Source organism: Natator depressus, chromosome 10 (genome assembly GCF_965152275.1).
Source record: "Natator depressus isolate rNatDep1 chromosome 10, rNatDep2.hap1, whole genome shotgun sequence".
Lineage (NCBI taxonomy): Eukaryota > Metazoa > Chordata > Testudines > Cheloniidae > Natator > Natator depressus.
The window spans coordinates 13926742-13941530 of record NC_134243.1 but is presented as its reverse complement, the minus strand read 5'-3'; positions in this window follow the sequence as shown (position 1 = coordinate 13941530).

Genomic DNA, 14789 nt, shown 5'->3' with positions numbered 1-14789 from the left:
ATAGGGCTCAAAAATGACAGACTTGAATCTTCTCTCGCTGACGCCAATGTAAACCAGGGGTAACACAACTGAAACTGATGGAGCTACAGTGGTGTACATCAGCTGTGAGTGGAGAGTCCAACCTGCTGAAAATAAAACAGATCATTGAGAAAACTAAAATGATGCACCATCGTGAGAAAAATGCCATGGATAGCAAAAGATAGGTTTGAACCAAACTGCTGCTGAACTGTGGTGGGTTATATTCCCTTAGCTGTCACAGACAGGGCAAAACCTTCCCACTTGGATTGGCCAGGACCCCATCTTAGGGTGATTAGGAATGGAACTGGACTCACCTGAGGCTAATTGCAACATTAAGGAGGAAAACCAGGAAGTATAAAAGGGAGAAGAGGTTAAAAGGCTCTATTTTGTTCTGGATTTAGGCTGAGTTGGGGATGAGAGGAGACTTAAAGCTTTATATTGTTTCACTGCAAGAGTGCTTTTTTTAAAGTTAAGCTTTGACTCTAAGGGAGACTATTTGCTACATTATTTCATCCAATTTTCTAACCCTTTCTGGGGTGTTTATTCCACACTTGTTATACCTGATCTTTGGCAGTTACATGATTTAAATATTGCTTCTTCTTTTTTTACCCTCTACTTAATAATGTATAGTCTCATGGAAGGAGCTTCATTGGTTGGCTAAACATTTGTTGTGCTTTATGTGGAGTGCAATTGAAATGGACGTATGTGTAGTAATGTGCTTTATTGAACCCCTGTCCTGCTAGCTGATCAAAGATCCATCTGTGCAGATCAGCCTGTGTGATTAGAGCTCTACAAATTGAGGTTTTTGAGATGTAGTCTTCTAGTTCAGACAGGTCCTGAATTTTAATATATAAAGCAAGCAGGGGGAAACTATACACCAAAAAAAGGCACAAATTTATGCTTTCCTCCTTTGCAGATTACCCTTAAGAAATAGAGTAGCTAATGTTTTGGGGAAACTATGCACTGAGTTGTCTGATCATTAATCAGTTACATCTATGACTCGTGTTTTTCATCTTTTAAGGGGAAATGCTGTGATTTAGCATTTAGATGTGACTAGTCGCTGGTGATCTAAAACATTCATATAAGATGAGTGTGTCTTTATTTTTTGAGAGGGAATCAGATACTCTAGCTTGTTAGGAGTTGACATAGATAAATTTATTTGTACCTTGCAGGATTAAGAGTGGCTGGTCCACATTTGCCAAGAGGACATCAGGATACTAGATATCCTTTTTTAGAAGCATGTTGATTTTTGAATGCCTCAATGTGGTATGGATGTCAGCCTCATAGATTAGTGATCCTGTCATCTCTGGATACTGGGCTTTCATAATCAGTTTATCTTGCATAGGAAACAGCCACCTAGCTAACTTTGAGCCACTACCAATCTGTTAGGGGAAAGGAAATAGAGCCAGCTAAATAGCATATTTAAGTGTCTGAGTTTTTCACTTTTTTTCAATAAAGTGACAGGCTGAAAAAAGCAGAGCTATGGGAGAAGAAAGCAGTTAGTTTACTTTTTAGTGACAGCAAATATTTTTATTATGGTATCCAAAACTACTTGATGGGGGGGGGGGTGTTATTTGTTAGCACCAAAGAGAAGCAAAACAGCACTTTAAAAGGCTTCTTGGTTTGTTTCCAGTACATGTGTAGGAAGAAGACAAGGCAAACATGCACCATAGTAGTGCTATACAACAAAGGCCTAAATACGCTACAGGTTTTATTTTCCCCTTGTCCTTTTCGCTTGGCATTTCTCTTCAGGTGGTAACTTCGAGTAGCCTGGGGGGAGTATAGAGAAAGCAAAGCAGAACTCTGACAGTGAGAAAATTAACCACTTAGCCCTCTAATTCTTTTCTCCCTCTTTCCAGTGTTGCTTTGTGTAATTGCAACAGAGTGAGCTGTAGCAAGGCCAGGACTCATCTAGATACTGTACTCTACTATATCCATTGCAACATGGGTATGCTTGTAGCAAAGAAAAGGAGGTGGACTGAAGAGAGGTGTCTATCAGCAGGAGCTGAATATTCACACTGACTGCCACATCAAGCTAAAAACAATTCCCTTTAAAACAGAGGCAAGGTACCATGTAAAGCAAGTATGACTGCAATCATCCACTTCCCCAAAGCATGATCAATGCAATAGTCAAAAGTAAGATGAATTGCTATAATCTTTGGTTCAAGACAGGAATTTAAAATGGTCTCAAGGCGATCCTGATGCCATGATTTTACCTACAGTACGGCTACCTTGACCCTCCTTTATAACCTAGGGAATACTTCGGCCCTGCAGCTCTGTTTAACACACTGAGCATTGGGAGGGTAAGTGTAAACAACTTCTCCTGTAACATCTGTCAGGCAAGGAACAGGCTTCCTGTCTGAGTGTCATACATCGAGTGTCATGAAAACCATTTGCCAAACACTTGCACTGACTTCTCAGAACAAGCGGCACCACTGCTCACCTCTTGTTTTCTAAAAGGAAGTGTGCAGCAGCCAGCATGTTCAAGAACAAATAAATGCCTGGTTCAGCTCCAAGGGCCTTTCCCCCTTGTTTTCTCACAATACACAAAGGAGCTAATGTTGTTAAAGAACAGGGCAAGATGACAAATCTATGCATGCGCTCTACTTTGTACAGTGTCTGAGCCTGCTAGTGCAGGGTTTTCTTATTACACATTTTCTGGCAGCAGCAATCCAAATTGGCAACCATTTTATTCACTCTGCACAGGCCCGTCGAGTTCTCTGAGAACCGCAGGGGGAAAAATCAATTGTCCCATGGAAGGATTAAATCTGGAAATATCAGTTTGACTGTTAAAGTGCCAGGCTAGCTGGCTGGCTTGCCAAAAACCGAATCCCAGCAGTGGGACAGATTCTCATTTTTATGAAAGTGGTGTATATCCGGAATAATGTCATTAGGTTCGATGGAGAAATTCTGATCTCAGTCCTGCTGAGGTACATCAAGAAGTATTCCACTGAACTCAGCAAAGCTATTTGGGATGCCCACCAGGACACATACAGAGCACAGTAGACTCTGAAGCTGTGGATGGTGATGATATATTTGTTCGAAACAGAACCATTAAAAGAAGTCACACATGTCAGTAACAATCAGACAGTATCAATCAAACATTCACAATGGGACTCTGATTTTTGCTGGGACTTCTATGTGCTGCTGTACTATAAATAATAAACACATCAATAAGCATTCTCTTTATCAGGGAACAAGATAACCTGAAGACATAGTTATAAAAGAGATGGTGCTAGTAGAATGGATGGGCAATGTAGGTAACTGATTTAATAAGGACACATGTATTTCCAACCTGAAAGAGACTTCGTGTTACCTACTTATCTCCCTTACTCAGTCGGAGGTTTGCCATCATTAGGGAGGCATACTTGAAAGCTAATCTGGAGAGTTACAAGGAATTTGCAATAGAAGCTGCTACTGTGAAGTTACAATCTGATAATGGGAGAAAAACCAGACAGCTAGTCATTGTCTTCTTCCTCCTTATTCAGCCATGTCTTCCTGCTGCCCTTCTTCTGTACTGAGTATTAGGGCTAAGAAATATGGTATTGCAACTGCATTAAAACTCCTCTGAAAATGCAACTCAGACACCATCACCAGCTCCTGTGGAAGCTTATTTAAATGTCAATAAAATGCTCAGGAAGACCCCAATTCCTACTGTTTCCTGTCATTAAAAATATATACTTCCCTGACTGTCGTAAGGGTTGTAGTGTATATAAGCTGCCATACTGCACATATTCAGAATATGGTACTGTTCTAGCTGAGTGATGTGGGCAAGTCAGAAAGCTGAGAACTACAGCTGGGAAGAAAAACTTTGACAGAACCATTTTCCCTCAGCAAAAGCAGTTCTGTCCAAATCAAAATCTACTGTCGACATTTCGGAAGGAAACCTTTACATTTTTCATTTTCTTTTGAAATTTTTTGTTTCTTTTGTATTATATTGTATAATACAATATAAAACTAAACAAAAGGTTGAAATCAAAAGGAAATATTTGCGTTCACCGGGGTGGGGGGGGGAGTCAAAATTTTCCTTCCTGGAGAATTTTGAGATTTTCAGGTTTTGTGCCGATTCTAAACAAAGTCAGGTTTCAAAAATCTCTAAATCCTTTGCAAAACAGAATTTCCATCCCCTGCCTAGCTCTAAGGAGAAAGGAGAATGTGGCATCATGAGGGGAGCAGGGGAGTTTTCACCTAGAAGAAAATGCTGCTCGTACTACCGTTATCATTTCCACCGTAGTTTCTGATAGTGATGAATACAGTATGATCTCAAGCACCTTCAGTGCACTTGTGAAATGGGAAACCACTGAAGAGGAATCTATTTGTGCAAACAACTCTGTGCCACAGTGACTGATAGGGATGATAACGCCTCTTTACCTCAGGGAGGTGTACTTTTCTGCTTGGGTTAGTCCTTCTGTTTGAATAATCTAAGATATTATTAACAACACAGATCAATGAATTTGATGTGATTTCTGTCTTGACAACATCACTTCTGTTTTGTAGGCTCTTTGTACCACACAGAATTGTCCATCTATTTATTCATTAGCATTGATTGTCTCACGTAATCTCTCCTTGTTTTACATTGGCTGTTTTCACACTGACATTGTGGGCGATAACCTGGTCCCACTGAAGTCAATGACAAAACTCCTATTGACTTCAATGGAGCCAGGATTTCACCCAATGTCTTCTCTCACATTATCCCACCTGAACACTTATTACTTTCCTTTGGCAAAAATTATTACGTAGATTCATAGATTTTAAGGCCACTATTATCACCCAGTCTGAACCCCTGGATAAAAACAGGCCATAGAGTTTCTCCCAATTACCCCTGAATTGAGCTCAAATAACTTGTGTCTGACTACAGTACCACCTCCAGAAAGGCATCCAGTCTTGAGATGAACACTTCAGGAGATTGAGTATCCTATCACTTCCCTGAGTAGTTTGTTCCAGTTGTTGATCACCAGACAACTACAATCTTTATTTTGTCCTCAAAACAATACTTAAAAAAACCCAGGCACTAAGATAAGTGCTAAACGTCACTGCTTAGTTCCAGCACTTTGGTTGTTTTCCTATCCAGCACCCTGCTAGGCATACCTCTGAACCCACAAATGTGCAAATGTTGGACACAGCGTGGGACAAAGACCCCAAGTGAGTGACATACACACATAAATTCGCTCCAGAAAAAATGTAGTAGGATTCTTTCTTTCAGAATAAATAGGCTCTATTTTGTGATTCTTTATTTTAGATGTAAATATTTTCCACAATAAAAGTGAGGAAACATCGTTTGTATAGAATGTGGAACTGCAATGAGTGATGTCCCTCCAAATTAGGAAGATTTGAAAGCTATGTTCCTGTGCTTTTATGCTGTTTATTTAAGTTCTTTCTAATTTATTGCACTGTTTGAAAAACACAGTAATCAAATTTCATAGGAATCTTTCAATTTTATTTTATTTTTACTGGGTTGTTTCAAAATTTGGAAAAATTTTGAAATTTTTGCTACATTTTTCAAGCATCAAACATTAGACAAACAAGAGCTGGTCAGGGAATCCCCCAAAATTGACACACATTTTCATCTGAAGTTTTTGGGTGTTTTGAAAATTGAGTTTTCAGTGAAAAATTTCATCCTACTCTCAATCAAAAACTTTCAGCCACCTCTACTAATCTGTAAACTCAAGGGACCTTTTCCTCCTACCTTTCTTTACACCTGCTATTTCTGTATCATGAACATACGCTACCTTATTTCCCTACTTACACACAACAGACATATGGGAGGCTAAGGTTTAGGTAACAATAAGAACTTGGTTTATTCATGAATAATACTTGGAAGAGAGACTCCTTGCCTGGCTTATATCTGCCCACAAGGAACTACCTGTGCCACTCCTGCTTTATCTTCACTGCAAAAATGGTCTTTCTACATAAAGATTATCATCTCAATGTAAAATCCTTGTGGAGATAAGGCACGCGTAGTTTTTACCTCAATGTAGCTAATCAAAGTCAATCATATTCTCCCCACTACCAGGTGTTTACCTCTTAGCCATCTCAATGAAAGACTTTAGTGGAGACAAGGCACTGTAGTTTTTACCTTGGACTAACTATCTCAGGTTACCTATTCAATGTAAAAATACATTTTTATTTTTAACAGGGGAGACATAGCCTCAGATTGAGAGGAAGATACACAGAAAGGTTACAAATATATTTCCTTTTAGAGTTTTGCAAGAGTAACTAAGCATGATTTTTCTTTCATGTTAAATTCAGATGGGCTCTGATTGTGTAATCTGCCCTTTGCTCATGGTGCTAGTATAATTTTACATATAGAATCACAGAATAGTAAATCAACTGTATCAACTGGAAATAAACTTCATTATGGCTCCCACAAAGGGCCTGATCCAATTTCATTGAAAGAAATGCAAAGGCTCCCCTTGACATCTCTGGTCAGACCCTTGCAGCTTTCAAATTCTTTTTCTTTCCCCCGTATTGTCTGCACAAGGAAACTGCACATATCTTAAGTTTCAGAGTAGCAGCCGTGTTAGTCTGTATTCGCAAAAAGAAAAGGAGGACTTGTGGCACCTTAGAGACTAACAAATTCATTTGAGCATAAGCTTTCGTGAGCTACAGCTCACTTCATCGGATGAAGTGAGCTGTAGCTCACAAAAGCTTATGCTCAAATAAATTTGTTAGTCTCTAAGGTGCCACAAGTACTCCAAATCGTAAGTCTGTTTATTCCAGTCGTCTTTGTCATTTTCTTCTCACTATTCTAAGAAGTGTTGGAGGTGCACCTAAAATGTAAAACCAAACAATTATTTTGTCGGTTAAACTTTATTATCTTAAAAATGTAACATAGAAGTGTGGCAATGCTTACTTCTCAAGTTTACATTAGATAGTAAGGACCAAATTTAGTATTGGGGCAACTCAGTTGACTTCAGTGGAGTTGCAACCAGTTATACCAGAGATGAATTTGGCCCCATTTCTATAAAACAACCATTAATTTTCATTTGCAGTCTGATCATATCATAATTCACTTTAATATTAACATACACTAACCCAAGGGCGTATATAATTATTACTCCTGTCTCATCACGTAAGGAAAAAAAATCACATTTGAATAAAAGTGTGTGGAGAACTTCAAGTATTGTTGCTCTGTTTATATGAAGGTGTTTACAAGCGATCTGATAGAGGACTTACTAAATGAGAGAATTATATATGCACTCCAGTAGTCGGCACAATTCAAACCTGTTGGGATAATTCTCAGAACTAATGTGAATGTCAATGAGTGCAACTTATTTGAAAGAGAGGGCGGTAGTGAAATATTGTGAATATGATGCAAGGAATGGAAAGCAAAGGGGAAACCCAAGTGGACATAAGCTATAGACCAACTGGACTGGAGAACTGTGATAAAATATTTTTTAAACTACTATTCAGTGCCACAAGATACTATACTCATGAGAGGTTTCAGAGTAACAGCCGTGTTAGTCTGTATCCACAAAAAGAAAAGGAGTACTTGTGGCACCTTAGAGACTAACCAATTTATTTGAGCATAAGCTTTCGTGAGCTACAGCTCACTTCAGGTTTCCACAGTATGCATCCGATTAAGTGAGCTGTAGCTCACGAAAGCTTATGCTCAAATAAATTGGTTAGTCTCTAAGGTGCCACAAGTACTCCTTTTCTTTATACTCATGAGGTACTTTAACTATGCAGTCATCTGTTGGGAAGCAAAAGTATCCAAACACACATCAGCAACTAATTTTAAAAGTTACCTACAGGACATCTTTATGAGCCAGAAACTAGAGAATCCAATCAGTGGAGTATGAACTAATTGAATTCAGCTTGAATTGGTACACAGAAGGAAGCAATAAAATGGGCATTGCTTTTTAAGAGAGCAAATCATGGGAAAGTGAAGAAATCTAGGACCTGATTGAAAGCCCATTGAAGCCAATGGAAAGACTCCCTTTGACTTTAATGGGGTATGAACCAGGCCCTTATGAGAGTATGCAATGGAAGGAAACTTAAGAGGCATGGGTGTAGAGGAATGATGAAGTATCCTAAAAGCCATCTTAGGCTCAAAATAGGATTTGGTGTTAATTAAAGAAGCATATTTAGCAGTGACATTCTGTGTTCATTTCCCAGTCTTGAAGACAAGCTCTGTGTAAGCTCGAAAGCTGGTCTCTCTCACCAACTGAAGTTGGCCTAATAAAAGATATGACCTTACCCACTTTGTCGCTGCTGGAAAAGCATTCAGTAAGCGTTGAATGAGCTATTTCCAATAACGCGTAGTTAGAGCAAGTCCTGTATGTGTTACCCTTTATACCAGTTAGTGATACAATTATACCTTCAGTGTTCCCAGGTACACATTTTTATCTTTTTCCAATTAATGGGATTTTAAAGTAGCTGTAAAAATAACTATTAGAAACATAACAATTATCAGATTGTGGCTTCTGCTTATTTATAATATATCTAAAGAAAGGGTTCTGAAATATAGTGTCCTATAGATTAGGGAGAGACACCTTATGTTTGTGTTTAGAATTAGATCTTCTTTCTTCTGGTAGCAAGATCACATATTTTGCATAAATGCAGGTGCCAAACTGCTAAATTATTCAGGGCCAAATATCTCCTTTTAGGTCATTGTTATGGCTGGCCAAATACATTTCTCTTACATTTCCTCCCACTTCATAATGAATGGGGGATACTGAGCTTAACTTCACCTTATCTGAAGAAGAAAGAGCAGCAAATTGGCAGAATGTTCACTTCATCCTCTGTCTCTCTCATTCAAAACAAGATTTTGAACACGTATGACTGGGCACGCTCATGACTTCACTCAGCCAGCTGTTCCCATTCTGTTGAGTGTTGTCAATACCAACTCTTTTTCACATCATACTGGGTACTGTGATAGACTTTCTCTTCTTTTGGGCCTCAAGATATAGTCTGATCTCTCTGCCTTAAATTTTCCATATAAGCTCCAATTATATTAAGCCTTGTTTGGGGATAGGGAAAAGGTACAGAATCCTGAAGCCTTCACATGCCACTTCTTCTGCTGGAAGACTTCAGAGTTCAGTGAGATCAGCAGGGCCTGAGGAAGTTTTGGAGATATAAACTGGTGTAGCTTCATTGATGTCAGTGGACCTTCACCGCTGAGCTCCAGATATGGCCCTGAGTTTGTAGCCTTCCCAGTCTCCATGAAAAAGGTCCTGTTTCGTAATGCTATCATGTATTATGCACTTTGCTTTTCTGGGTGGAACTGGGAACTTCATGCTGATGCTTCTGCCATTCTTCTTCTTCTTCACTAACGCAAAACAGGAAGAAATTTGTTGGGTGCAAGGGGGCTGGGTTGAGCCTTTGCAGAAGAATGCGGCCTCTACAGCTGCTTAAACAAGCAGGGAGAAAGGAGGGAGTCTTGGCCATTGAGCACCAAGCCAAGCAGCTTGCTTGTGTTAATGAGCTGCTGAGCTGTTTGTTTACAAGCCTGGCTAGGCTCTGTTTGTTACTAATTTAGTCATTACCATTCCTTAATGTAGTTATGTAGCTGACATGCAGTCAGACTTAGGACAAGCAGTTTAGCAGAGAGGGTACGGCAGGCTACTGAGTAGTTGACAGTAGCCAAGGCTCAAGTCTGCACCTAATAGGTTGCAAAAGATCATCTACAGGTACTCACCCCTGAATGGGTGTGCTTCTAGTGCTGTTGGCACCAACAGGAGCAAGTGAATACCCTATCTCCTGAGTACCTTGCAGGAGGCCGACTTTGATGGTACAGAAGGAAGAAAAGACATGGGTTCTGGGATATGCACAGGCTGTAGACAGTAAAGATAATAAATCAGAAGGGTTCTCCCAGAGTATTAGTCACACGGACAGAGACAAGAGTATAGAGAGAGCATGTATGCTCAGTGGTCTATCTCAGGTTACCTTTGATGGCTTATTCTGATTTGGCTATCACTGCGGTTTTAGATGGAATATACTAGAGATGGTCACAACCCAAACCCAGATCTAAATACATCTGAACTTTGGGAAAAAGCTGAACTCAGACCCATACCATGTGTCTGGCCTGCATCTGCATAACAGCCCAAACCCTGGACCTGGGCTGGGGTGCTGGAACAATGTGTATAGTGCGGGTGCTGAGAGCCATTGAACCAAACTGTAAACCCTGCATATAATGGAAACCACTTCAAGCAGGGGATGCGGCAGCACCCCCAGCACCTCTAGTTCCAGCACCTATGGACCTGGGTCTGTATCTGAACCAGTACTACTCAGGGTCTGCCCTGTAATCTATTAGTTACTGTATTAATGCTGCAGTAGTATTGAAAACCAATCTCACTGCATGTTTCACGTTGCTTCACCTAGATGGGCAACAGGTGACATTGTTCGGAAATCCACTTAGTATTATAACATGCACTGGTGCTAAAAAATTTATTTTGAACATAGCACCGGCTATTTGTGGGCCTGTTGGAATATAATAATAATGCTGCAGCAAATATCTCTGCATGTGCTTGTGTGTAAAAATGCAGCACCAAATACAGTAGTCTTACCTGTGTATAAACACCACACCTAACACTTGTGTCTATGGATATTTACCTGTAAATATTGGTACCAAATCATAATAGGTGAAATTCACTCTAATTCAGAGTCTCTATGCAAGGCCCTCTGCAATGCTTGTGCCCACTTAAACCCACTGGATCAGATCCACAGATGGCATACATCAGCCTAGCTCCATAGACTGAGGGTCTAGCCCTTAAAGTGGGCCAGAGTGCCTTGTTTGGAGCCTGGGAACTAGAATGCATTCTACCCAAAACCAGATAGGGGAGAAAGAAATAACACTTTTGTAGGGGGTAGCCAGAGCTAGTATTGAAATGACACCCATGCTGTCTGCTGCAACATTTCAGGTTTATTGACATATGGGGTTGATAGGAGGGGTTTACGTATATGTCCCTATGTGATCATCAGTTGTGCGGTCTTCATGCCTGTTGCTATTTACACTATGATGAGGAAGAGTGCCCCCAGCAGTCCTCTGGTGGTATTGAAACATATCTTTGTCCGGCTAGTTTGCTTCTCTCCTTTCCTCTTCTACTACTACTCTGCCACCTATTGCCCACCTCCTCACGGAGTGTCCTGACCAGTTTTCTGCTGCCTTAATTCCACGCCCTTCATCCTAGGGCTATTTCTTGGTGCAATAAGCATTTCACAATATGAATGAAAATGTTGTGGGGATTTGTGTGAAAGGGAAGAGAAGCTTTAGACTGAAAACAATGAAGCCCACAAATTAAGTCTGTGAAGACGCTGGGGGGTTAAATGCCGTGATTTGTCCCATTCAGATGTTTTCCCACCGAGTTTGCAAAGCCCTGATTGGCAATTCTGTAGCGCTCACGCACGGAAGGGAAGCAGGAGTTAAAGGAAGAAATCTGGTAGAAGAATGCATCCTTTGTGCAGCAATGTTATGCCTTTAACAGATTTCTACTGAGTTACTTAATAACATATCAAATGCCAGCAACTGGACTGAAAAAAGTGAATCACTCATAATTTCAATTTTAAAATGTTAATAGGCATTGATCCTGATTTCTGCCACACATCACTGTTACAAGAGATGTTTCCCCTTCCACAATAGTTACTGCTGCTGTGTCCTGTCTTTTCAGGCTCTTTATTGTCTTGTCCTTTCTAATTGTTTTGGCTCTGTTTGCCATGGCAGGGGCTGACATTCATGGTCCATGAAATCATTATCTTAGCAAAGAGCACTGCTGTTTCATCACAACTATAAATAGTGGAGCTTTTTAGTGAAGCTTCCCCTTTGGGTCAGTGACTTACTCTCTCAACCAAATGCCGTGAATGAAGCTAAGGAGGATGACAAGCATTTTCCCCAGTGCTAATAGCATTAAGAGTCTCCAGTGCTGATGCCAAGAGGTTGATGAATAAGAGCTAAACCATCTTAATGGATCTTGAAATTTCATTGTAATTCCCTCAACTTCAAAATGGAGTCCATATTCTAATAGAAGAACCACAAAACTACCTTGGTAATGGACCTTCAAAGAACTTCTTCCTACTAGCCCCCAGTCAGGATTGTATTCATCATGATAGTATTTTTTTTTATTGAGCCCATGGGCAGAATTTCATCTAAGACACAGCAACTCTAGCATTGCTCTAACCCGAGCCAGTAATTAGTTTAGTACATTGACTCAATGCAAAGAAGGGAGAGTAATGCCAACTAAGAACCTCACTCAGGAAATCATTGAAGCCTGGACTTAAGACTGCCCCTATGCCACAAAGCACTTAAGCACATGCTTAAATATTTTGCTGAACTGGGGCCTAAGTCATCAATATCACTTCCTGCAGCAACTACAGTAGGCATAATATGGTTTCTGAAGCAGCCATCCTAAATTCTGCAACTACCTATGGTTATTTTTTCCCTCTTGTCACATTATTCACAGTACATTTTACACATTTTTAAAAAGATTAAACATCTGCTGGAAGGCCCCCAGTTAAATTATACTTCACGGAGGGTTGGGTTCTTTTCATTTGTTTGTAATTTTAAAACTCCTATTTAATACAAATTCTTTATAAACCAGAGGATATAAACTTATCTGAGAACATACATACATATATACACACATACTTTTCTAGATGGACTTACATGACTCATATTAATGCTAATGGGAGTATTTATGCATCAAATGGAGACTGCATATTCTAAATATTTGATTTTTTTTCAGTCCTGAAATCTAGCTTTCTAATAATCTACTATTCATTCTCTGTCAACCTGCAAAGACATCCCTATCTGTCCTCTTACTGCTTGATCCAGTTTGAATTAATATGCTACATACAAATCAGAAACATGCTCTCAAAATCCTAGTTGTGTAGTAATAAAAATCAAGGCATGTATGTGAGAAGGAGGAAGTGTGATTTTGTGGTTAAAGCATTGAACTATGCCTAAGAACAGTGGCTCTCAAACTGTGGGTCATGATCCCGTTTTAATGGGGTCGCCAGGGTTGGCTTAGACTCGCTGGGGTCCGGGGCAAAAGCCTGAGCCTCACTGCCTGGGGCCAAAGTCCGAGGGCTTCAGCCCTGGGTGGCGGGGCTCAGGTTACAGGCCCCCTACCTCAGGCTAAAGCCCTTGGGCTTCAGCTTTGACCCCCTCCTCCCTCTTCCCCCTGCCCCAGGGTGGTGGGGCTCAGCCTTTGGCTCCCCCACCCGGGGTGGCAGGACTAGGGCGGGCTCAGGCTTCGGTCTTCCTCCCTCCCCGGGGTCATGTAGTAATTTTTGTTGTCAGAAGGGAGTTGCAGTGCAATTAAGTTTGAGAACCCCTGCCTAAGAAGATCTGAGTTCAATATCCAGCTCGACACAGATTTCTTGTGTGAACCCGGGCAAGTCACTTGTGCCTCTGTTCCTTTGTGTCCTTGTATAGCTAGGCTCTGTCCCAGACAGCTTTCAATCTGAGGGACAGTTCTTGTGTTTGACAGTGCCTAGCACAATGGGGTCCCAATCTTGGTTAGGGACTCCAGGCACTATAGCAATAAAAGTAGTAATAATCAGGAATTGCAGCATGGCCTACCACCTTCAGCCTATGATTTTTTCAGCTCAGTCGTGTTGGTTCAAGTCTTTGGATGTGAGGGCTCAAATAAAATCTGGAATGGCATTGGGAATGGTGTTAGTGAATCTCCCCTCTGGAACCAATGACCCAATATGGGAATAGAGGAGGCAAGATCCCAACAGAAATATAATCTTTCAGACAAGGTGTAAAAGTGAGAGCATGTGTGTTTGTGATCACATGCAGCTTTTTGGAAGGGTAGCAGTGTTAAGTGTGGCAAAATGGCCAAATTCAAATTTGGTTCATTAGCTTCTACTTTCCTGAAATCCCCCATCTAGTTATAATTGACAATAATCTTCACTTTCTGTCTTAAACTATTGCAGTCTTCCTGAGCACTTTTAAACATGGGCTACATTTCTGAATCTGAATGCACTGCAATGGTGAGACAAGTAAATCCCCACATATAGGCCCCCATCTTGGAGACATTTAAGCAATTCCCATTGATTGAAATGGAATTCCTCAGGTGAGCAAAGTTACTCACATACTTCAGGGTTTGGGTTGTCACTTGTAAAGCTTTGGGATCCCTCTGAATGACAATGCTGTACAAATGTAACATCAGTGTCATTCTTGTATGCGTCCCATTAGCTTATAAAACATGGTGTGATACAGTAAGGAGAAAAGAAGTGATGTTAAACCAAAAAAAAGGATGACCTTTTTATTTCCAAATCAGTATATTTACCCTAGACCTTTTAAAGAGGGCCTAAGGAAACATATTTTTTTAAAATATAAAATAAATTGCTCCATTTTTTAAAGGAAAATCATGCAAAAATGTATCTACACACATCAAACTAACTGACCGTTGGGTATAACACCCTGTGGTCACATACATGAAAGCACAGGGAGCTATACTATCTCCACTGATTTGCATCAGAAATTAAAAGGTATCCCACAATGGAATTGGCATGCTTTCCATTGGGTACCGTACATTAGGTAGGTTTGGATGTCATTCAGCAAAGTGAGCAGCAGCATTCTCGGAGGTTGTTTATAATTTTCCAAATGGGATAATGTTCCTTTTTTAACATTCTGGAACCTTCTTTTAAAAAGCTTTCAGAAGGAACAAACAAAGATAACATTTTTTACAGATAAGAGGGATATGATTCCATCCCATTCACATTACATGCTTTTCCTGTTTCGTAACTAGGTTAAGTAACAACTGTACTGGACCTGGATCCCTTGATTCATTGTGTTTGTCATGTAGATGAGCCCTTACTTGGAA